The 25,277-nt window shown below is 39.3% G+C and overlaps 1 long non-coding RNA gene across 1 annotated transcript in view; it reads right to left on the bottom strand.

Annotated features, from left to right (window-relative positions):
• LOC141512334 (uncharacterized) overlaps positions 1–25,277 on the bottom strand; it is a 249,086-nt gene that overhangs the window by 210,314 nt on the left and 13,495 nt on the right. The window contains exon 2 of the long non-coding RNA XR_012475459.1: positions 1,612–1,763. This is a non-coding gene — a long non-coding RNA (uncharacterized LOC141512334). The remainder of the gene's footprint in view (positions 1–1,611; positions 1,764–25,277) is intronic.

Below are 25,277 nucleotides of genomic sequence, written 5' to 3'. Positions count from 1 at the left end.
ATGATCTAATGTCTTAAATATTCCATTGCTTAACTTTTATGATCTATTTATCTTAACATATCAATCATTTCTTCCCACATAGCATTCAGATGTATTAAACTGAGACCTGTTGCTTTCAAACTTTAGGTGCTTTGTAGCATAAATAATTATGTCAAATCACCCCCCCCCCATGAAGAAATAGAGAAAGCCTAATTATAATGTGGTTTAGGACAAAACAAGATCTCTTTCAGAGTTTATTTTGGGGTAGATCTGGGCCTCTGATTTTTATCAGTGTGGGGAACTTCCATTGTGGAAACTCCCTCCACTTATACATCTTGGCATCTCATCTACTACTCTTAATCTTAGAGAGTTACCCAGGCCTGAGAAGTTTTGAGACTTTCTCTAAATCACCAGTCAGTATGAGTCAGAAATAGGCTTGAATCCAGGTCTTCCTAATTCCAAGGTCTGACTCTATCCACTATGCCATGCTGCCTTTCCTCTGAGTGTGGTAATAAGAAATGTTAATCAATCTTCAATTAGCACCCTAAATCATAGAGCCTTTCATTTAGCATTGTAGGTAGAGCACTGTGAAAAATCTGCATTGGCCTGCACTAACAAGACCCACTTTGTTCTTTGAAATCAAAGGTACAATAATTATGGTTATTCAATCTGGAGAAGTCAAGCAATGTTTTGCATTATCCTCATCTTAAGAAGGAGGAATCAGTGGATCCCACCTTTTCCCCCTCTTCTTGACAAGAGGCTACAAAGAGAATACCAATGTCCATAATAGATTCACAGATATCCACAAGAGATTCATAATATATTCCCATATCCACCTGACTCAGGCCTGCAAAACGAACTCTCTCCCAAAGCAGAACATGACAACATATATTTTATCATGGAAGACAAAGGTGGTTCCTGAGTAGTCTGGCACATGAAAGATACTTTTTCAAAAATGTCTTTGGAGAAAAACCCAATCTCTAATTCATCAATCTGTTGATACCAAGTTGGGAAGCAACTTTTTTTTAAATGCCCAAATCCATCCTAATTCTTTACTCTGAATTCTCCTTAAATTTATTCTTCTTTGCTTATTTCCAATTCTCCGAAAATATTCATTTTGAATTTTCCACATCTGTGTTTATAACAAAGTATTAAAAAATCTCTTTTGTTTCCAAAACCAGAATCGATAAAGGGTTTCCTACACAAAGTCCATGCTTGGTCTCGGAACAGATGTCTTATGGCTTGCTGCTTTTATCATGTGTCAGATGAATATTCCAAGCTAATTCTGAGAGAAAAGAACCAGAAGAAAATTGCTAGTCTAAATTTCAGACTCCTGAAAATATCAGAAATGAATTCCATGCTAGCCATATCCAATGTGAATGGTCAGTTGTATGATTTTGGTTGTAACCTCAACAAAATTCTTTTCCCTTCCTAAACAGTGATATATATTTCTTAAATCTCAACATCTCATCTATAGGAATCACATATTGTTCAGAACTCAGGTCCTTCTTATTCATAAAGGACCAGCTCATAAAGGATGAGCATTTAGTTTTCATACTTTGTCCCCCCACCATGGAAATCGATACGTTGAACCCTCTGAAAGTAGGCAAAGAGCACATTTAGGTTACTTACGGTTAAGAGGCAAGCTAGCATTGGTTGTGCCTAGCTTATTGGCAGCCACGCATGTATAGTTTCCAAAGTGCTCCTGTGTAACATTGGTGACAGTGAGGATGGATCTTGTACTAAAGTTTTGAATGATGATTCCTTGTTGTCCATTGAAGAGCCTGGAAGATAAAAGCAAACTCTAGGTCACCTATGTTTTATGTATAAATTGAGTTTTTCTAGGATGGTGCTGCTATGATAATATAATAATAGTCCATCAATTCAATCTAATCCAATCCAATTCCATTTCACAAACATCTATTTAAATGTCTCCTAACTATTTAGAACTTGTAAAAATGGATACTATCCTTAAGGAGTTTATTGGGAAGCTCCAACATGGACATAGCCAAGACCATCTTGATGCATTTGCAGTTTATAATTGTTTAACCTACCTATCCAGTGGAAGCAGGCACAATGGCAGGATGATTGAATGAATATTCATTCTAGTTACAATGAGAAGGGAAGGGAAGAAGGAAATGAGCATTTACATAACACCAACTGTATGATGTATAATCACTATGCTAAGAGTTTAACAAATTTGATCCTTATAACAATCCTGGGAGGTAGGAGCTATTATTTTCCCCATTTTACTGATGAGGAAACCAAGACAAACAGAGGGAACACAGTTAGTATGTATCTGAGGCCAGATTTGAACTCAGGTCTTTTTGACTCCAGGTCCAACATTATATTCAATATGCCACCTAGTTACCTTTATAGATGGGGAGAGTAGATAGATCTACAGCTGTGTAATAGAATAGTGAATAGATCTGCTCATTAAACTAACTTTCTGAAACAAACTTTGCTCAGATAGTCTCAATAGAGAATTATTTTGCTTTTAAGAAAGCTGAACACCAATGAAACATTACATATTTTCCCACTGAAGTCAACAAAAATAAGAAAATAAAGTTCAAGTTATAGTTTTCTATTAGAGAATCACTGAGAAAAAAAGGGAATTTCTAGGTCAGGTTACTTGAGAGTCAGGTAGGATGAATCTTATCTCTAATGCCAATTCTAAAGGACATCCCTGAGCTGTTCTCATTTTAGATGACATGTGATAGAGTTGAGAGGCCAGGATTTGGAGTCCTGGAACCTTACTCATCTAACTTGGGTGGCTTTTGTGAATTGACATACACTGCTTCATTCAACATGGGTAGTAAATGGAGAGAGGGATATGCTTACTTATCTCTAACTTCTAAATATATCTATTAATACTATTGAACATTTACAAGAGGAAATAAACATATGCCAGGCTTCCCTTTCTTCTATCCCATCCTCTAAAAACCTCCTAACATTCATGGTTGCTGCCTTTGCCAAGAATCCACAATAGCTCCATTCCCCCGCACTGGTTTATGTCCCAACTCCAATTTGCATGACATTCAAGGGCTAATAATTTTAGTCATAAGCCTTGGGCTCAAATCCCTCTTTACTTATGGGCCTCAGTTTTTCATCTGTAAAATGAGCCTCTGAAATCCCCTTGAATTCCAGATTTATGACTCTGGAATACCATCCTAACTATTCATCTGGCAGCTATTATATCAGTCAATCCATGTTTATTCAGTATATCCCTAGTGTATTCCAGACTAAGTACTAGGAATATCAAAAGACACAAAAGGCAATTGCTCTTCTCAAGGAGCTTACCATCTAAGGGGGAGAAATAGGCAAAGAAATCTAAACAAACCAGGATAAATACAAAGAAACTACCAGAGGAAACCAAACCTCCCCTAGAAGAAGACCATTCTTCTTGCCATCCTCAATACATTCTATTACCACCCATTGGCTAGGGGAGCTGGATAGAGATAAGAGCTAGTGTTTAGTCAGTGTTAATCCTGCACTAGTTCCTTTGCTTGAAGAAGGCACTGGCAACCACTCCAGTATCTTTGCCAAGAAAACCCCCAAATGGGGTCACCAAGAGCCTTCAGAATGAAATGACGGAATAGTGACAGTCACTATGCTCTTACAAAAGGAAGCAAACATCGAGGCCCCTGTCCTCAGGAGCATAGAAATAAAGGGAAGGCACAGATGGTTGGGAAACCTTCACAGATATATGGCAAGTGGCTTTGGCTAGAGAAGGCAAAAACAAACAAACAAACAAACAAGAAAAACATCTGGCAGACCAGGGGACCCAGAGGAAGAGGAGCTTCTGGTAGGGAAGAGGAGGAGATAATGGTTGAGGTGGAGAAAATATGGTGTAGAATAGGTTAGAAAGTGGCATAAAAACTGAGGCAGCCATAAATGTGACCAGAGCACATCAATCAGAACTATCCTGGGGGATAATGGACTGTCAACTGAGAGAAGCTCCCTCTCCATGGAAGTCTTCAAGCAGACAGGTGCTGAGTGACCATTTTTCAGCTGTTTTCAGTAAGAATTCTTATTTTGGACAGATTGTTTTTGCGATCCTTGTTAGCCTGGAAATCCCATGATTCTCTAATTAGACTAGTTTGCATCTCGGCTTTACTATTTGTCACCTTTGTAACAAGTCATCTTCTCAGAGATTCCATTTTCTTGTTCATAAAATAAGGGGACTTATCATACTTTTGAGGATCTCAAGCTACAGCTAAGGGAGATGACCTCTAAGTTCATTTCACTGAAGCTCTAAATACATTATTATATGATTTATTTCTTTGTAATTCCTGCTTCTTCACCTTTAATTATAATGTTTGCGACCTGGGATATTCTCTCCTCGTTTTTGATTTCAATTTCAATCCTATAATCTATTGGAGGACATGGTTCAGATCCTTCCCCTTGAAACTGTCCCCATAAGTGCATCCATTGATCTCACCCCTCCAAACATTGCTATAACTTGCAAAGTCAAGACACTTGAAAGAGCACTTGAGATGGACCACTAAACTGTTTTGCATTATTTTCTTTTTTATAAATGCAAACCTTATTTCAGGTGTGTAAGCTCTAGACTGTGAAGTCCATGAAAGAAATGGCCCAATATTTGCTTTTATTATCTCCTTTATAGGACCTTAAGTTATTTCCTTTATTATAAAATATTAGATCCTTGAGTTGGGGACTCATAGAAAGATGATGATGAGGGTGAGGAGGAGGAGGAGGAGGAAAAGATAAAGAAGATAATGATGAAGACAAAGATGAAGAAAAAGAAAAAAGACTAGAAGAAGCAGAAGCAGCAGAAGGGGGAGGAGGAGGAGGAGGAGGAGGAGGAAAATTCATCTGTAAAATGAACTGGAGAAGAAAATGGCATAGCACTACAGTATCTTTGCCAAGAGAATCCCAAATGGGATCAACAAAGAAAACTGAGTCTCAATTTCCTCAGGTGCAAATTAGGGACAATGCCACTTATAATAACAGAATTTGTGTGTTCCCTCAAAACAGTGATGTTACATTTACTTTGGAATTACTGATGCATATACATTTACATATACATTTATTCATTCTATGTGATATAGTGGATAGCATTCTGGACTTGGAGTCAGAAAGATCCAATTTTAAATTCCACTTCAGACTCTCATTGGGTGCCTTAACAAGAGTGATGTAACCTCTTTGGGCCTTAGTCCTCTTCATTTGCAAAATGGGAGGATTTGACTAAAAACTGGTCAGGTTCCTTCCAGCTTCAAACTGGTGAGCTTTGGATTCTCTGCTGTTTTCCTCATTACAAGACAAATTCTTCCAGGGAGACAATATTCCATTTTGAAGGTGTCTACCAGAGCCCAGCTATTGAAGCTTACAGTTTGGATTGTCTATTAATTTTTGCTCTTTTGTATATTTTCCAAGGTTTAGTATTATAATTTTATTTTTAAAGTACCAAAAATGCTAATAAAGAGAATTCATTTTGAACTCCACTGCATTGTATAACGTGGCTTGCATCTAATCTAAGATAAAATATACAGTTCTTAAATGCAAGATTAAAAATAGGCATTCTTGCTTGATTCTGCTGGGAATTACTTCCAGGTCATGTAAACGCAGAATCTGGGACCATCCAGGCCCAACTTTAATCTTATTAATAAAACCTCGCCTTGAATAAACATTGAACCAACTTTAACCTAAGCAATAATCTGAATGAGCTAGCACTTGGCAACAAGAATGTCAGACATGGAACATGGAGAGGAAGCTGTGTGTGTTTTTCCTCTCTGCCTCCAAATGCAAATCTATTGTCATTAGTGCTACATTTGCAGAGTGGTTATTGGATATCTTTTTTCATTCCATTAATGACTTTATTTTCAACTAATCAGTTTATGTTGCCGCATAAAAAAGTGACAGTTTCATTCCCCTAGAAGCTTTATAGCTAGAACCCAGATCACTCCTGCCTGCCTGTATATCACACATACGTTCTCTGGAGGGCAGCACTCCCTGGAAAGAGAACTACATTGCACCTCCACCTCCAAGGCCAAGTCTTCACTAGCAACTAGAAAATGCAAAAAAGTTAAGCAGCTTCTCTAATAGCTGGGCCAGTCCCTGGGGGGGAATTCTCCTGAGAAGAGGAGGAAATAAAAGGGCATTTTCAAATCCCCCACAAGACTGCAGGCATCTCTGCTTCCCCAGTGACTGAGAATTCTTTGTCGGAAGATTATAGATCTAGTGTTTAAAGGGACCTTAAAGGTCATTTGGTTATTTTGCAAATGAGACAATTGAGGCCTAAATATAGAAGTATCTCTTCCAAGATCACACAGGTAAATGAGTGGCAGGGCTAGGATTCAGAAATTAGATTCAAAAAGAAGTGGAATAGTATATAAAACTCTCCACCACTGAATGTGGTGACATTTTAAAAACATCATTTAAGACTTTTTTAAGGATTTTTTTTTGCAAGGCAATGGGGTTAAGTGGCTTGCCCAAGGCCACACAGCTAGGTCATGATTAAGTGTCTGAGGTTGGATTTGAACTCAGGTCCTCCTGAATCCAGGGGCAGTGCTCTATCCACTGTGTCACCTAGCCACCCCAGACTTTTTTAATTTAAAAAATACAAGTCCTTTGTCAAATAATTTAAGAAGAAAAGTAAGGCAACAGGGATGTTTAAACTATGAATTCATTTGGGTTGAAAGTTCTAGTGTGGACACTTCCTCTGCCAAGAGGACTAGAACCTAGAACATAGAAACTTGTTTGGGGGGATTAACAGCCTAATTGACTCAACTATGGTTGCCTTTGGTCATAAGAGGCAGATCCAAAATTGAGGTTTTTCTGATTTCAAGATCAGTCCTCAGTTCACTCTTCCAGATGGGAAACAACAATGTGACAGAGGGTCAGCTGCCCTCCTTGTAAGCCAAGGGGTCTGAATCATTTGGAGCACAGAGTGGACCCCTTTGGAGTTCTGGTGAAGCCTACAAGCTGCTTTTCACAATAGCCCTTTGAAATAATTGAAGGCAATGCTAAATTTCAGTTAGAGGTTAGTGAAAGTAAAGATGTCCATTTCCCCATCCAAATCCATGGATCCCCTGAAATCTACCCCAGAAAAAGTGGGTTCTATGGACACCAGATTACAGACTCACCATTGAATGCCCACCTCCTATGAGCTGATTAATTTAATATGTCTTCTGCTCCTCTGGGCACTTCCATTGGGTTGATGTTGTGCACTTGAGATTTCTAGGACTTTTCTTGAGCTTACATGTTGTCTCTCCTAATCAACATTACCTCATGGAGAACAGGGGCTGTTTCACTGTTTTTTTTTTAAATTTCTATTCCCAGTGCTTAGCCTAGAGTTTGGCACATCGCCCAAGCTCCAATAAATGCTTTTTCTTTCATTCATTCATTTGTGGTGTGAATCACTAATCACTCAATCAGAAAGCATTCATTAAACACCCACAAAATAGCTCATATACATAATGCTAGCGATGCCAAGATAAAAATGAAATAGGCCTTGCCCTCTAGGGGCTTATGGTCGAGTAGGGAGAAATTCTATGCATTTGTATTTATTGATTTCTATATACAGCCATGTATGTATGTCTATGTTTGTAATTCATATATACATAAGTGCTTCAAAAGTCACAAATGGTCAGCCTCTAGATACTGGTCTCTCTATTGAAGTGATATATGGTATCATGGAATCTCCTCCTCTGGAATAATCCAAGCAGAAAAGGAACATGGACTGGTCCCTCCAAGTAAACGGGATCCCCTCCAGAAGTAGTGGGACACTACTACAGCTAGGATGGCTGGTGAAGCACAGAACCTTGAGGTATCAGAGGTAGACGGTGCCTCGGAAGGATGTCTTGGGGCAGTGGACCAGGCACTCAATGGACCTTCTCATGCTACAAGAGAATGCATCCAAGGTTGCTTCCTGATATCAATAACCTCTGAGCTGTTGCCTTCCCCACTGCAGTTCACTAAGGGAAGCCCCCCGCAGTGGGACACTAGGAATGAAGGCACCCTCATACAACTTCTAATCAGAATTTGGGGACTCATTTTACCTACAAGGGGCTCCCTTCTCAGTACTTCCCTGATCCTATGGAGAGTAATTGTTGGCAAAATTTCCATCATCGATTATTGAACTTCACAATGTCCCTTTATTCTAGTCTAGCTTAAAATGGTGCTGAAATAAGCCTCTCTGATGAAGCTGCCTTGCCTTCTCCTCTAGTCACTACATTCTTTAACATTTGCCTAGATTCTTCCTTCTATTCTCTCCTTGCTTTCTTCTCTTCATACATGCATATAGTCACCACTTGGACCGCACAGATAAACAGTTGGACAAGGGCCGTTATCTGCCCTTGAAACCTTCACCCCATCTTGTCCAACTCCTGTTTACATTCTGCTGGTCCTTAACCTTGGCTTCCCCCTTAGCTGCCTTTTTTCCTTTGCTCCCCACCCTCTTAATGGCCTTGACTGAGCTCCTACCATAGTGAAGACCTGCAGAATCAGACAGAAACTCAAAGGTCATCTAATGCAACATGAATAGGAATTTCCTTGAATTTCATCATTAAAGAACTATACAACAGGGTCCTGGCTCAGCATAGGTTGCATCAATTTGTATTTATAGACCCGAGCTCCTCTTAGCACTGTGGCTGAATGCTCCAGGGCTCTTTGGGCTGACAGCTTGTTCCGCTGGGATTCATTAGGAAGCTGGAAAGAATTATCCGAGTACCAGGGCCTCAGCACTCCCCTGCTCCTGCCCAGCCACACCCATGTATTCTCACAGCATCATCCATTCACCAATTCTGCATGACAAGATGAGGATACAAGGAGCTAAGGCACAGGCTCAACTGAAGAAATCCCAGCAAACAGCTTTGTCAAAGACAGAAGATGACTGCTAGGGTGTGGGGCAGTAGAGGAAGATGGGAAGACAATAATGGGTCACTGAGAGAAGACAAAGCTATTCAACGATTATTTTACTTTTGCTTTCTCCACAAATGAGGATGATCTTTGGACTGGAAAAGACATAGCAAAGGGGATGATGGGAGATGGTTTCCAAGATAAAAAGAGAGGCAGTAAGAGAACACCTTGCTGTCCCTAATTGGTTGGAGTCTTCTGGTCAAAATGAATGTAGTCTTTGTGGCTTGAAATAGCCAGTGGATATGATTTCAGGCCCACTGTTTGTGTTATTTGTAGAATGTAGAGAATGTGACAGCTTGAGCCTGGAAGAACAACATATATATAATATATATATATATATATATATTATATATATGTATTGTCTTATGATGGAAAAAGGGGGAAGAAAATGATATCTGTAAATTAGGTTTTACCTCAAATCTGACAAAATTCTGGTAGATATTGGTAAAGAAGTCATGAAACAGGGGGTAGCTAGGTGGGGCAGTGGATAGAGTACTGGCCCTGGAGTCAGGAGGACCTGAGTTCAAATGTAACCTCGGACACCTAGCTGTGTGACCTTGGGCAAGTCACTTAACCCCATTGCCCTGTAGAAACAAAAAAATAGAGAGAGAGAATGAAACAGTAAGTGGCCACAGAGAGTCAGTAGCATCACTGGCTCTAGGAAAAAGTAGGGAATGCTTTTTTCTTGGAAGGGCCTCCCTGCCTCCCTCACCAGTTATTTCCTATCAGGTCCATTCTGATGTCACCAGTCAGAATGGTCTGCCTCCTGTTTCCCACTCTCCATCTTTATGCCTCTTTATCGAGGCTTTCTGCAATATCTGGAATCCCCTCTTCTTTCCTTTGTTCTCCTAGAATCCTTGTCACCGCCTCCATAAGGCCCTCGGGATGACCAGGCATCAGTGCTCCCTTCCTCTTGAAACTGCTTTGTAGAAAAAGTTTATTATTGGTGTATAGAAATGTTATCCCCCTGTTTAGTAGGCTCCTGTTCAGTTTTTGCATCTGGATCTATGACCCTGCTACACACAGTACAAAGAGATCTGCGCCTGGAGTCAGAAGGACTGAGTTCGAATTTGACCTCACACACTCACTCTCTGTGTGACCCTGGACAAGTCACTTAATTTCTTTTTGCCTCAACTGTAAAATGAGGGAAATAATAAGCATCTGTATTCCAAAGTTGTTGCCAGTGTCAAAGAAAATAATGATTGTAAAGTAGCTGACAGTCCTGAATAAATGTTATCTGAGATCATTATTGGGGCAGCCAAGTGGAACAGGGGAAAGAGCCCCAGGCCTGGCATCAGGGAAACTCATGTTCCTGAGATCAAATTGGGCCTCAGACACTTGTTACCTGTGTGACTCTGGAAGAGTCAGATCCTCTTAGCCTCAGTTTCCTCTTCTGTAAAATGAGTTGAAGAAGGAAATGGTGAACCATGTCAAGAAATCCCAAATGATAACACAGAGTATTATAGGACTGAAAATTGACTGAACATTATCATTATGACTATTATTAACAGTAATACATCTTTTGGTTTGAATTAAACTGAACTCCTAAAGCACAGATCATGCCAGATTCAGCTTGTTTATGAGTTTTCCTAGAGTTACAAAGTTAGATCCAGAGAATGATGACCTAGGGGTTTGGCCAAGCATTTAATCAAATCTCCCAGGCTAATTTTGTGGAAAACATAGGGGCATGTGGTTAGAAGAAGGTGCACTGATGGGGATTTCAAATCAGTTAAATGCTCAGACACAAAGAGCAATCACTAATAACTCAATGCTCACTTGGCAGTGGAAGGACCAAGATATATGATCTTGGTGCCAAGCTCTTTGCCATTTCTATCAGCAACTTAGATAAAGGCAGAAGGGGGAATGCTCTATTTCAAATGAAACAAAGCTATAAGAAACATTTACCCTATAGTATGGTGGATACAGACTCAAGATCATGATGAGGTTGATTTATGTCCTTTGTTTTTTAAGAAAACCATGTTTGGGGGTGGCTAGGTGGCGCAGTGGACAGAGCACCATCCCTGGAATCAGGAGGACCTGAGTTCAAATCCGGCCTCAGACACTTAATAATCACCTAGCTGTGTGGCCTTGGGCAAGCCACTTAACCCCATTTGCCTTGCAAAAAACCCCTAAAAAAGTATAAAAAGAGAAGACCATGATATCATGGAGATGATGCCATGATAAACACATGGAACTGGATCTGAGTGTGTGTGCATGTGTGTGTGTGTGGGGGGGGCTGAACTAAGCCATCAGCCTCACTTTCTCCAGAACCATCTGAGTACAGAGACCAGATATGAATTAGAATGATTGGAGATGACCCTGGAAGCAAGGTGATCATGGTTAAGTGACTTGTTCAGGGTCACACAGGTAATATCAGGTGTCTGAGGTGAATTCAAACTCCCATCCTCCTGGCTCCAATACTTGTTCTCTATCCACTGTGCCACCTAGCGGTCCCTGAATACAGAATACAAGAATTACAGACAGGTTAGAACATGTGATAACGTCTAAAAGGAAGACAGTGAATGGGGATACACAGAAATATTCAAATGGAAAGCAAAAACAAAAAAAAAATTCACAACAATAAGATGGGGGGAGCACTTGACTAGATAGAAATTTGGAAAAAATCTGGATATTTCAGAGGACTACAAGTTCAATTTGAATCAAAAGTATATGTCAGGCCAAAATGGAAGAGGTGACATTGAACCATTAATGAATACATTGATTGTAGGGTTAAGGTGCAGATTTAAGATTTGCTGTCTTCTGCTTAGGGCAGTTCACAACAAGGACATTGCAATCAGGTCTACGCATCATATTTAAAGTATTAAGGACAGAGATCCGAGTCTCACCCTAACCCTAATTCCAATGTTCATCCTTATTCTGGTTGCCTCACCTGCTAATGCCTTTCCTTCTCAGACTGTCCTTCAAATTCTTATGTGTATTTTTACTTCCTAACTTCCTTGGCTATCTTAGCTAAAATCCTACCTTCTACAAAAAACCTTTCCAGATCCCTTGGAATACAATGCCTTTTCTCGACTTAGTAGCTTTAATTTAGCTCACAAACAGATAAATACACACACACACACACATACATACACATACACATACACACACAGAAAGTGACAGGTAGATGGATGGATGAATGATAGATGGATAGATAGAAGGATGGATGGATGGATGGATGGATGGATGGATAGAGGATGGATGGATGGATGGATGGATAGAGGATGGATGGACAGATGGACAGACAGACAGATAGACATAGGGATAGGTAGGTAAAGTTTGTATGTAGTTGTTTACATCTTGACTCCACCTTTAGACTGAACTGGTCATGGGTAAGAACTGTCTCTTGCCTTTCTCTGTACCCCTATGCTTATTCTGGTGATTGGCAGACAGTAGGCATTTAATAAATGCTTGTTGTGACTAACTTCATGAGCTTCTTCCTGCTCCCCTACTTGAATTTCTAAGCTCTTGGACATCAGAGATTGCTGTGTGTGTGTGTGTGTGTGTGTGTGTGTGTGTGTGTGTGTGTGTGTTTGTGTGTGTGTCCTCAGTAACTAGCAGAATTCCCGCCATGTAGTAAGGCTTTTAACAAATGCTTGCTGCCTGACTATGCTGTAAAGGGATTTGTGAGGGTGAGGAGAGAGAGTTCCATTCAGATTAGACTCTAGGAGTCTGCAGAGGAAGGGAGATCAGAAGCCAAACCTCCATGTGTGGCTGGGTCTAGTTAGTGAATTAGCCAGAGGTTTAGACAGACAAGTGGGGCTTTGTGGTGCAAGCCATGGCAGTCGAATCAAAGTTGGGAAGTCCAGGAAGGAGGCCCAGAAAGGCAAATGGGAATAATAAGAATACCAATAAAAAGATGGTGATCAAATTATCTGTCCCAAGCTCCCTTTGGCCAAAGGCCTCCCAACAATTTGCTTCTTCTTGGCTCAGCTTTTTCGAACAATTGGGCCTTTTGTCTCAGCAGCCTTCGATTTCAAAGGGAAGCAGCTGCAAAGGCTTCTTGGCTGCCCCGAGGTAGGAGACGTAAAGAGATGAAAACTCCCTGTTCCCCATCAGCATCCATTTCGAAGGTCACAGAATACCAGAGCAGCAACAGATCTTGCCGAACAATGCATATATGGGCTTCAGTTAACTGTTTCATACTTGTTCAGTAATGTGGCCTGTTTCTTTGGAAAATCCAAATATAATCTCTCTCAGATGCCAGAAGAAAAAAAGATGATTAAATATTGAACAGGCAGGAAATTATTGTGAAAACAAGAGTCTTGAAGATGGACTGAAAACCTTCCTCAACAATTTCACGATTGATTCACCAAAGGCCCCTCAGTTACCTCCCAGGTAGCAAACTCATTTAGACTTTGCCCAGATGTGAGGAGGGGGAGGAGGAAGGGAGAGAGGAGGAAGAGCAGTTAAAGCAGGGAGGGGTGGGAATTAGAAAAGTGTGCTGCTATGGCAACCCAGAGTTGACTCTGCTGCTTGGGACTTCAGGCTCTAAAACAATATGATAACATTTTATTCCTGAGATTATTCCTAGAAACAGACTGAAGAATATCATGCATCACTGTCTTAGCCCCAAGGGATATCTATCTTTAGTCTCACATTTGAATAAATTAATGTTATTATAATATATTAGAACACTTTAATGATTTCAGACTTTATTAGGTTATTTGAAATGTATGTCTTGTTTGCTTTATCAATTTTAATGAAATTAATATTCTTAGATTAGGGACCTTTGGGCCAGTTTGCTCCAGAAGGGTTGCTTTGCATAAAAAACATCTCCTGCTTAACCCTCCATAGTACAAAGTAAGAGGAAGGGAGCCCTGACAACTTGGCCTGGGGCAGGTAGCTTTTGTAGCCTCTAGGACTATTTTTGGTGTGCAACTATTCTAAAATGAATCTTCCCAGGATTTTAACCAAGCGCTTCACCTAGGACATTCCAACGCACTCCGTTGTGCAGAAGTGATATTCATGGGACCCACCACTGGCATCACTCTATAACAGAACCCAAGGCATTATAATATAAAGGGAGACCCATGATGTTGTATTTTGAGGAGGCAAAATGGAAAGTTTTGCGAATGCATTCTTATTGAAATTTTGGACTCTTTTTCCTGTGCAAATCTGGGGCTCTGAGGGAGCTGTGACATTAATATGAATCAATAGTATCATTTGGCAGTCAAACACACCAACGCAATATTGCTGTGTCTTGAGAGGGGTGTAATATTCAGGAAAAATTCCAAGATAGTTTCCACTAAATGTAATAAGCATAATGATAATATATTTATATAATGTTTTAAAGTTTCCAAAGCATTTAAAAGACAGCTATCAAATTTGTTATTTACATTCCTGTCTACTTAACTAGCTATCTAAAATCTATCTCTCTATCTGCCTACATACCCATTACAACAGTCCTATGAGGTAGGTACTATTATTATCACTATTTCACAGATAGAAAACTGAAGGTAAAAGGTATGTCTTGTCCATAATTATATAGGGACTAAGCATCTGAAGACTATATGCAAATGCATATTCATAATTTCAAATCAAGTGCTCTAACCACTGTACCACCAAGCTTCCTATACCTTTTCCAGCTCATAGCCAGAACGTGGTATTCGTTCTGGTAGGCGTATTTAGGAAGGACATGGATAAATTGGACAGTTCAGAGGAGAGAGATCAGGATGATGATGAGTCTACAATGTGTACCATGTGAAAACAGAGTGAGGGAACTGTTCTATTTTGCCTAGAAGCAAGGGCACTCATGGTGGACCTGATAAACCTATTGAAGTACATGGAAAAATATTATGTGACCAATTATTAGACTTGGAGATATAGAGAAAATCTCTGAACCATTATTAGACTAAAGAGTAAAATGAGCTACTGCAGAAAGTAATAATTTCTCGTTTGGAAGTCTTCAAGCAGAGAGTTAATGCCACTTATCAGATAACAGTGGGAGTCCTTTATAGGTTGGATTAGAAGTCTTTCAAGGTCCTTTCTATTTCTCTGAATCTGTAAAAAGGACAGTGGTCGTGCTATGTAATAATTCTGAAGAGATAACACAACTAAGACTAAAAGGCAAATTCTGGAAGTTTCCATTGGACAAGAACATTGGGCACTGAAGAAAAGACTGATCGAGTACCAATGCTATGGCCAATCTTGGGGACTGAAAGATGAAAATGATATGGTCCTTGTGTTCAAGTAGTATGTTGCTTCTAGGAGAATCTGTGGTCTGATAAAGGGTAGGTTAAGTGAGCAGAAGCTTTTTATGGTTGTTTTCTCATATGTATTCCCATGAATTGATCCCTGACCAAGACCAGGAATTGGCAAAGTCCCTTTTTACTGAGTGAAATAAAGCTCTGTAAAATGACTTTTTCATAGCTTTTTTTTTAAACCAAAGCTTTAGATAAAACCCGTAGTAGAGTATTAGACTAACCTGTGTGCCTTTGTTTAGACATTTTCTAAGATTTCTGTGGGAAAATTATTATCTAACTATTTAAAAGAGGTTATGTTCAAGTTAATTTTTAAATGATTAAAGTGGGGAAACAAAGGAAAGTTTAGTCTATAAAAGAGCTCAGTCTAGGATCATCTTAAAACTGCAGTGGAAAAAAAAAGAAACCTATTGTATGCTGAGTAAAATAATCCTGTAATAGCTCAGATCTGGTGATTTTTCACTACTGGAAGAAAAGAGCTAAAGATAGGGAAGCAAGAGTAAAAGGTCTGCTGTCAAGAGGTGGGAGCTGCCCTCCTGTGTTCTTTAGCAGTTTGGCTCCCTTGGGTAAAGTCGACTTCCCTGTTTCCTTGTGGTCCAAAGGGGGAAGTTGGGTTTGATGACATTGAGGATATTTTCCAGGTAATTTTCTCTGAACTTAAGGAGGGAATGTTCATCAAAACCAACTGAACACATTTCTATTTATGTTTTGATGTTACTTCCAGATTTTAATTATATCCGCATTTTGTTCTTCTCTCCTGCTTCATTGTAACTCATGTCTAATGAAATGCTCTAGTAAATAGGAGATGCTCAATTAATGTTTAGGAAATAGTTAATTAAAGAAGTCTATTAAAATACTGTTTCTCCACCATTCTAGAATTATCACACATTATTCCACATCACCCACTCTGTGAGCTCTTTGCATACAAAATTCTACTTCCTCTCTCTGGGCCTTTGTCCAGGGTGACCTTCTTCTTTCATACCTTTGTCTCCTAAATATTCTGGCTTCTTTTATAGGTTAAATTAAGTGGGGCCAACTATGTGGTTTTCCCAGTTAACTTCTTAAAATCATTTTCATACATCTATACATATACATATATGTAGAAATACATATGCTTATGTACGTCTATTTATGAGTGTATCTATCAAACTGTCCATCTTTGGCTATGTGAGAGAGGACTATAAGGAAAGGTGAGGGCTACAGAATTGACTCTTGGAATTGTGGTGCTAGAGAAGACTTTAAACTCCCTTGGCCTCAAACAGTTCAAGCTGATCAATACTTAAAGAAATTAATTCAATCTATTTCCTGAAAGGTCAACTACTAAAGCTGAAGCTTAAATACTCTGGTTACATAATGAGAAGACAGAGCTTATTGGAAAAGACCCTGAGGTTGGGAAAGGGAAGACAAAAGCAGTAAATGTGAACTTGGACAGCTTTGGGAGATAGTGGGAGGACTGAAGGGGATGGGGTCATAAAGAGTCAAACAAAATTGAATGAATGAAAAACAAAAGATATGCAATATATCCACATATATCCATACATAATTTTCTTCTATATCTAAACATTATTTCCCACCAAGAGAATATTGGCTCCTTGAGAGTGGTAGCTATTTTATTTTTCTCTATTTGTATTTCCCTTAACTTGCGCAATGTGAAGCATTATGGAGGAACAAAGCAGGACTCACTTGAGTTCTCTCAAATTCCATTCCAGACAATGTTAAAACAATGCCTCAAAATGAATTCTGAAGTGGTAGAAGAAACAAAGGATGTGGTAAAACAATTTTCTAGGTCAAGAAAACATAGGCTGGGAGGTTTCCCTATCTGTCTCATTGGGGTGAGTAGAGAACTCATTACTGGGCAGGCATTCCAGCCAGGACAAATCAGTAACAGGACATGGGGGTGACTGAATTGGCAGTCTTTGGCATCCAAAGACTCAAAGAAAAATGTATCTTGTTCTCAGGTCTAAATGGAATTCCCAAAAGAGTTCAAGCAATGTTTTAAAAATCATTTGAGAAGTAGAAGAAAAATTAGGAGGGGAAAAATGACATTAATGCAAGAAAATAATGAAAAAAGGGTCCACAGAGCTCTTAGCCAACAGGCAGTAAGGGGGGTGGTGGACAACTGGTCAGTAGGAAATAACAGGGGACCCCTGGCTGGCACTGAAAGCAGGAATCTGTTTCTAGTCCACATTCAATTCCAGGTCACAATCTCAGGGTGAATCTGGAATGGGGACCTTGGACACACTGCCAAGGTGTAAAAGGTGTTTGTGATCATTCAGAGAGCAGAACATAGGTTAGGAAAACAGGGACTACACCTCTCCTTAGAACATACCACTGTAATAACTGAAAACTTACAGATCCTCAAAGCTAGCTCTGAATAATCCAAAGTTTAGAACAATGCTGCCTCATCCCCAGATACAAAGCTCAAATTTAAGATAAATCTAAAAGTCAAGAAATAGTACTGAAAATGAGTAAAAAATAAAAAAAAAAGAACCTGACCAAAGAAAATCACTATGTTAAAAGATCTGAACAAACTCAGGAGTCAACAATGTCAAGAGTGATATACAAAAGTTCAAAGAAAAATGAATCTTGTTCTTAGGCCCAAATGGAATTCTCAAAAGAGTTCAAGAAGAGTTTTAAAAATCAATTAAGAGAGGTAGAGGAAAAAGTAGGAAGAGAAATGACATTAATGCAAGAAAAGAATGCAAAAAATGCTCCACAGCTTGTTAAATAAGTTTCAAAATAATACTGAAGAAAAAAATACTTTAAAAAACAGAACAGGCCAAATTGTAAGAGAGACACAAAAAAGAACTGGAAAGAACTCCTTAAAAAAGCAAAATTATACAAAGAGGAAAATATATACAAAAGTTCACTGAAGAAAAGAGCATCTTTAAAAAGAAAATTACTCAAATGGAGAAAAAGGCATAAAAGTTTATTGAAGAAAATAATTCCTTAAAAATTAGAATCAGGCAATTAGAATCAGATTCCATGAGGCATCAAGAAACAATAAAAAAAATTTAAATGATGAAAAAAAAGACAATATGAAAGATAATGTTTAAAAAACAACTGACCTGGAAAATAAAGTGAGGAGTGATCATCTAAAAATTATTGGATTACCTAAAAAACATGATCCAAAAAAACCTAGACATCATCTTTCAAGCAATTATAAAGAAAACCGACCTACTTCCCAAGAAGGGGAAAGAATACACCAATTACTTCCTGAAAGAGATCCTAAAATGAAAACTCCCAGGAATATTACAATCAGCTTTCAAGGGAAAATAATGCAATAGCCAGAAACACTTCAAATATCCTGGAGTCAAAGTCAGATTAGCACAAGATTTAGCAGCTTCTACATTAAAAAACTGAAGACTAGGAAAATGATATTTCAGAGGGCAAAGGAGCTAGGATTACCATGAAGAATTACCTATCCAACTAAGCTGAGTATACTCTTTAAATGAGGAAAAATGGATATTCAATGAAATAGAAAGCTTTCAAACATTCCTGATGAAAAGACCAGAGCTGAATAGATAATTTGACTTTCAAATACAAGACCAGAGAGAAGCATAAAAAGGTAAACAGGAAAGAGAAACATAAGGGATCAATAAGGTAAACTGTTTACATTTCTACAGGGGAAGATGATACTTTAACTTCTGAGAATGTTCTTACTTTTGGGCAGTGAGATATAGTATATACATAAGCAGAAGGGCACAGGTGTGAGTTGAATATGAAGGGATGATAGCTAAAAATTAAAATTAAGGAATGAAAAAGAAGAATGCATTGAGAAAAGGGGAACTGAATAGATAAAATGGGGTATATTATCTCACATAAAAGAGGACAAAAGAGCTTTTATAGTAGAGGGGAAGATGGTAGAGATGGGAGGGGGTGAATGCTTAAATCTACTCTTATTGGAATTGCCTCTAAGAGGGAATAACATACACACTCAATTGGGTTTAGAAAAATTTTTATTCTATAAGAAAGGAGAGGAAGGGAAAAGAGAAGGGAAAGGTGATGGAATGAAGGGTGGATTGGGGTAGTATAATCAGAAGCAAGGCACTTTTGAGAATGGACCAGGTGAAAAGAGAGCAAAATAATCAGGGAGAAATAAGTATGGAGGGCAATACAGTTATCAGTAGCAGTTGTGGAAAAAAAAATTGAAGCAAGGGTCTCATTTCTTAAATGTATAGAGAAATGAGACAAATTTATAAAAATACAAGCCATGTACCAATTAATTTTGATCAAAAGATGAAGTTTTCAGATAATGTAATCAAAGCTATCTGTATCTATGAAAAAATTATCTAAATCATTATTGATTAGAAATGCAAATTAAAGCAATTTTGAGATAACTGCCTCACACCTACCACATTGACTAAGAGAGAAAAAGAAAATGACTAATGCTGAAGAGGATATGGAGAAATTGAGATACTAATGCATACTGGTGGAGTTGTAAACTGATTTGACCATTCTGCAGAGCAATTTGGAACTATGCCTAAATGGCTAGGTATATTCTTTGATCCAGCAATACCACCACTAGTTCTGTTTCCCCCTCAAAAAACAAAAACAAAATAAAAAAATAAAGGATTTATATGTAGAAAAGTATTTATAACAGTTCTTTTTTGTGCTGGCAAAGAACTGGAAACTGAGAGAATGGCTGAACAAGCTGTGTTATAGGATTATGATGGAACACTATTGTACTATAAGAAATGATGAGCAGGATGGTTTCAGCAACACCTGGGATGACTTATATGATCTGATACAGAGTGAAGATAACAGAACCAGGAGATCATGGTGCACAGTATGAGCAAAACTGCATGATCGTTGACTATGAATGACTTAGCTATTCTCAGATATACAATAATCAAAGGTAATTCTGAGGAACTTATAAAGAGAAATATTATTGAGCCCTGGAGAAAGAACTCATAAGAGTCTGAATGCAGATTGCAGCATACTTTTTTAAACTTTGCTTCTTTTCTTGGATTGTTTTGCTCTATGTTTTCTTTCATTAGAAGCCTAATATGGAAATACGTTTTGCAGGACTATGAATGTCTAACCTATATCAACCTGCTTGCCTTCTCAATGAGGTGGAAGTGCAAGGAGTGAAGGAATTTAGAACTCAATAATTTAAAATAAATGCTAAAAATATTTTTATGTGTAATTGTAGAAAACAAAATATTAAATATTTTTTTAAAAATTGAAGGGAAAAAAATCTGTATATGTAGAAAGAATCTGGGATGCCATTTAATTATACCTACACTGGAAAAAGAAGATTGTAGAAAGAGGAAATGGCTAAAGAAGGATCCTGATTCTTGTGCCTCTCAACTCTTCTTATGTTTTCCCCAGGCATTCCAGGGTTCTTATTCAGCTCTTGGGCTTTTTGTGGCTCATCACTGTATAGCCACACGCTGTACAATACCATAGGCTTGGAATTTTTCTCTTCTTTTTTTCCCTCCAATTATAATTTCCCTTTATTGTGGTGATTTTTAACTTGGTTCCTGTGAACTTGAAACATAACTAGATTTCAGTATAATTGGGTTCCCTTTATTGACAAGTAGATGGAACACCAGATAGATTGATAGACTTGGAGTAAGGAAAACCAGAGTTCACATCAGAAGTATACTAGCTATAAGACCACTGAAAAGTCATTTAACATCCTCAGTGTAATATGGGAGACACCAGCATAGGACCACCCAGCATGGTGGAGCTGTATCAAAGAGGGTGCTTTGTTTTATGAGTGAAGCAGAACTGTAGTAGACCTAAATACATGTGAGATGCACAGATTTAGGGATATTCAAATGTTCATGTGGACTACTTGTGCCCCACCTGTGCTAGAGCCTTCAGAGCTCATACTGTTCTGATCAGCCCCCATCAGACATACTGTAGCTTGACCCCAGTAGAGTGATGCCATTTTGGTCCTCTTGGAGAACTCCGGATAACATCCAACCTCCTCAGTCTCAGTTTCCTCATGAATAAAATGGGAATAATAACATCTATCTCCCCTATTGTTGTGAGGATAAAATCAAATGACATTTGTAAAACACTTTGCTATAATAAATAATAATCATAATAACTTTTATGTTTTCTTTGCTTAAAATCATTATTCAGAGAAGGTGCCCATGGACTTCACTAGATTGTTGTTAAGTGTTAAAGATTCTGAAATGTTAGGGATCCCACTTTGGTTTCTATTCACTTTAGGCCTTGCTCCTGCCAGGTAACCTCAGTGAAATGAAAGGGTTTTAATGCAGTAAATTCATTGCTTCATCCCTACTACAATGCCACCTGATTCATGGGTTATAGTAATTTGTGATGATATCTTGTCCTCACTTGTGTTGATCATAAGATCCTAGAGGACAGAGATCTCTCCATTTATCATTCTAGTCCATGGTGTTTAGCACAATGTCTCATCCACTGGAGACTTGCAATAAATGTTTATAGAATGAATAAAAGTATAAAGGGTTGACTAACAGAAGGAGCGGATGGAGGCAGTGATGAGTTGTGGGTTCAATTTGAGAGTAACTTTTCAGGTCCCTCTTCTCCTTTGGAGGTTAGGGGTTGGGGGCGTGAGTCAACTAGCATTTCTGAAGAGCCTACCAAGCATTATGATATGCCAGGGTTCCTTATCAAGGCAAAATGGCCTCGAGGAGGCCATAGTGTAGTGGGGGAAAGGACACAACAGGTTTCTATAAACAAGATCGACACCAGACAGACTGGGGGTGGTCTCAGAGGGAAAGATTAAGGACTGGGAGAGACCCTTTGTAGAAGGTAGGGCTTGAGGGGAGGGGAGCTGGGGAAGTTAGGAGTCAGAGAGAGCCAGAGTAAAGGGGCCCAGCTGGGAGGAGGAACATCTGGGGCAAGGAATCGCCGGGAGGTCAGTCAATGCCACTGGACCAGAAAACATGGAGGGATGAAAGAAGGAAGACTGGAAAGTTAGGAAGAGGTGACACTACAGAGGATTTTCTGTTTTATCTGGAGGCAAGAAGAGGCCACTAGAATTCGCCAAGAGTAGGTTAGTACCCCCTTTCCTGAGCCTGGGATAGTGACCTAAAACACTTAGAGATGACCCAACTTACCCTGGACCACCCAAACTGGACATGTCAGAGACAAGATTTGAACCCAGGTCTACTTGACTTTGCTCTGGTTCTTCAGGTCCTGCTATTCTGTCCTTCTCAAGCAAAGAGACAACAACATTTCAGTAAGAGACACTTCTTTTAACTGAGTTGTTATTCTTGTAAACTAATCTTTCACCCTTGTTAGTCCTTTTTTAACTCTCTATGACCCAATTTGAGATTTTCTCGGCAGAGAGATATAGATTATTTTACAGATGAGGAAACTGAGGCAAGCAGGGTGAAGTGACTTGCCATGGTCACAGAGCTGGGAAGACTAGAGGCAGGTCCTCTTGACTTCTGGTGCCTATTCTCTGAGCCCACCCCATAGCCCAATCTCTATCATTTATGCCTAATGTCAAATACAGACCTTCTGTCCCTGTAGACTGGTGCACAAATGGGGAGCAGTGTGCTACAGAGGAATGAGAGGCGGTCTTTACGTTTGGCGCTTCAGCCCGGTCGGCCCTAGCTAGAGGATGGCCTGGGTTTGGACATCTCGCTGTGATGAGGCTGGTGAGCATCTGGGGAGCCTCCAGTGGAGGGCAGCCAGGCTAGCCGAAAGCTTTGACCCAATGGGATTAGGGCTGGTCAGGCTGTCTGCAGTTTGGAGCCTTTGGGTCCCAGTCTGAGGGGCTTCGAGCCCCTTCTCAGAATAATGTCTTATATTCGCATTAATGAATGAAGGGAATGCTCAAAGTCAGGGAGTTAGTACAAATCAAGATTTCTGTGGAAGTGCATGGAGCCACTGAATTCTAGCCATGGAATCATCCTACTCTAGGATATGAGGAGCACAGTTCAAAACCTGCTTCGGAGGCTTACCTGTGTGACTTCGGTCCAGTGACTCCACCTCCCTGGGCCTCAGTTTCTTCATTTGTACAATGAGGGCTAGCATTGGAAGACTCCTTCCAGCTCCAGATCAATGACAACATGATCTCCCGGACTATTTGGAGGGCTAGCATGGATGGAAAGGAATCTCGGGGGGGGGGGGGGATAATAGGGACTACTAGGGAAGAGCTGGAAAGAAGCCAAAGCAAATTCCCCTTCACTTGGAGCTCTTTAATGGGGTATGGTTTACCTCAAGGGCTAATGGAGTCCTTGGGGGCAACTAGGTGTTACAATAGGGAGAGGACCAGGCCTGAAGTCAGGAAGCCACACCTCCAAATCTTGTCTCAGCCACTCACTAGCCATGTGACTCTGGGACAATCACTTCACCTCTTTTTTTTTTTTTTGAGGATTTTTGCAAAGGCAAATGGAGTGAAGTGGCTTGCCCAAGGCCATGCAGCTAGGTCATTGTTAAGTGTCTGAGGCCAAATTTGAACCCAGGTACTGCTGACTCCAAGGCGGGTGCTTTGTCCACTACCCCACCTAGCCTCCCCTCTTCACCTTTTTTACCTCAGTTTCCTCAACTGTAAAATGAGCTGGAGACGGAAATGGAAAATCACTCTAATACCTTGGCTGAGAAAACCCCAAATGGGATCACAAAGATTTAGATCTGACTGAATCAGCAATAGCTTCAGATACTTCATAGCTATGTGACCCTCACTAAAATTTTCTCAGCCTCAATATCATCATTTGTAAAATAAAAAAATTAAGATAAATATGTAAAAACTAGCAACTTAACTCACAGAGTTGTTATAAGAATCAAATGAATGAGAAGAATGAGGAAAATTATTTAGACAATAACAGCAATATTATAAAGAGAAACAAATCTGAGACTGTAAGAACTATAATTATAAAGAATTAATTCCATTATTTTAGAGGATTGATGATCCTACTGACCTCATGACAGAGATATAACACATTTAGAGTACAAAATGAGATGATTTTTTTTATACAACCAATGAAGTTTTAAAAACATGATTATGCATATTTATTGTAAGGAATTCTTCTTTCTTCTTCTTCTTCTTCTCCTCCTCCTCCTCCTCCTCCTCCTCCTTCTTTCTTCTTCTTCTCTCTCCCCATAGGGTATAGGTTAGAGGGAAAGAAAATAGGCCTTTAAATTTTTTTTAATTTTAAAATTTGAGAAGTGGGAATGCTCCAGGTATGGAATCCTGCATCCCTTTCCAGTTGAGGTCACTGGATGGATAACATTGCTCAGTTGTCCTATGTTGTAATAAAATTTTTCAAGAACTGAGCTTAATAGGTAAATATTTATCATATAAAAACTAAATCCATCAATAAAAACTTATTTTAAAAAGGATCAAGTGAAGGAATGAGAAATTCTTTGAAACCTCAAAGTGCATATAAATATATCTAGAGTGAGCCTCTCACAGTCTACTGGAAGGCTATGTTTAAATTACTTTAAAGTTTTGAGAGCCATATAAATGGGCCTAGAAGGAGCACTCAGGGATTGTATTTTAGGCAAGGCACTTTGCGCCACTTCTGACTCTTTGTGATCACATTTGCAGGGCAGAGAGAGAAGGGACTTTACCATTTTCTTCTTCAGCTCATTCTACAGATGAGGAAACTGAGGCAAACAGGATGAAGAGTTGCCCAAGGTCACAAGCTAAAAGCATCTGAGGCTGGATTTGAGCTCATGGTGATGCTGCTGTCTATTCCTTCAAACAACCTTAGTTTTCTCAGAGGAGGTATTCACAGGATGGGTGAGAACCACAACTTAATCCTACAGATCTCTGTAGACAAGTGGGTGGTAGCTTTCCATTGGTCCCAGCCCTAAGGGACAGGGGAGGGTTTGATGGGAATGGCCACCCTTAAGACTCTATGGAGACTTAGGCTCTGAGTTGGTTTTAGAAGTTTCTGGGACAAGAGAACTATATCATCTACTCTACTGGCCAGTCTCCCCATTTGCCATGGGGTCACCAGTTGCTACATGTGAGTCTCTTGTGTAAAATGGATAGAAGACAGAATTAAGAGGGTTGCAAGTAGAGGAAATATGCTGGGAGAATATTTTCTTTGGAGAACAGACAATTGTAAATGATATAAACAAATACAGGGTCAAACTGAAGTATATTACTCTTAAAAATCATTTAAACATTAAGTTCACTATCAAGTTATGCAGTATGTTTGTGTGTGTGTGTGTGTGTGTGTGTGTGTTTGTATGGGGCATATAAAGTAGACATATTTGGCAATTTCCCCCCTCAGATACAAGACAATTTCATGA

This window comes from Macrotis lagotis, chromosome 2, assembly GCF_037893015.1.
Source record: "Macrotis lagotis isolate mMagLag1 chromosome 2, bilby.v1.9.chrom.fasta, whole genome shotgun sequence".
NCBI classification, from domain to species: domain Eukaryota; kingdom Metazoa; phylum Chordata; class Mammalia; order Peramelemorphia; family Peramelidae; genus Macrotis; species Macrotis lagotis.
Note: the sequence above shows the minus strand (reverse complement) of the source record. Positions and strands in the feature narration are given on the sequence as shown.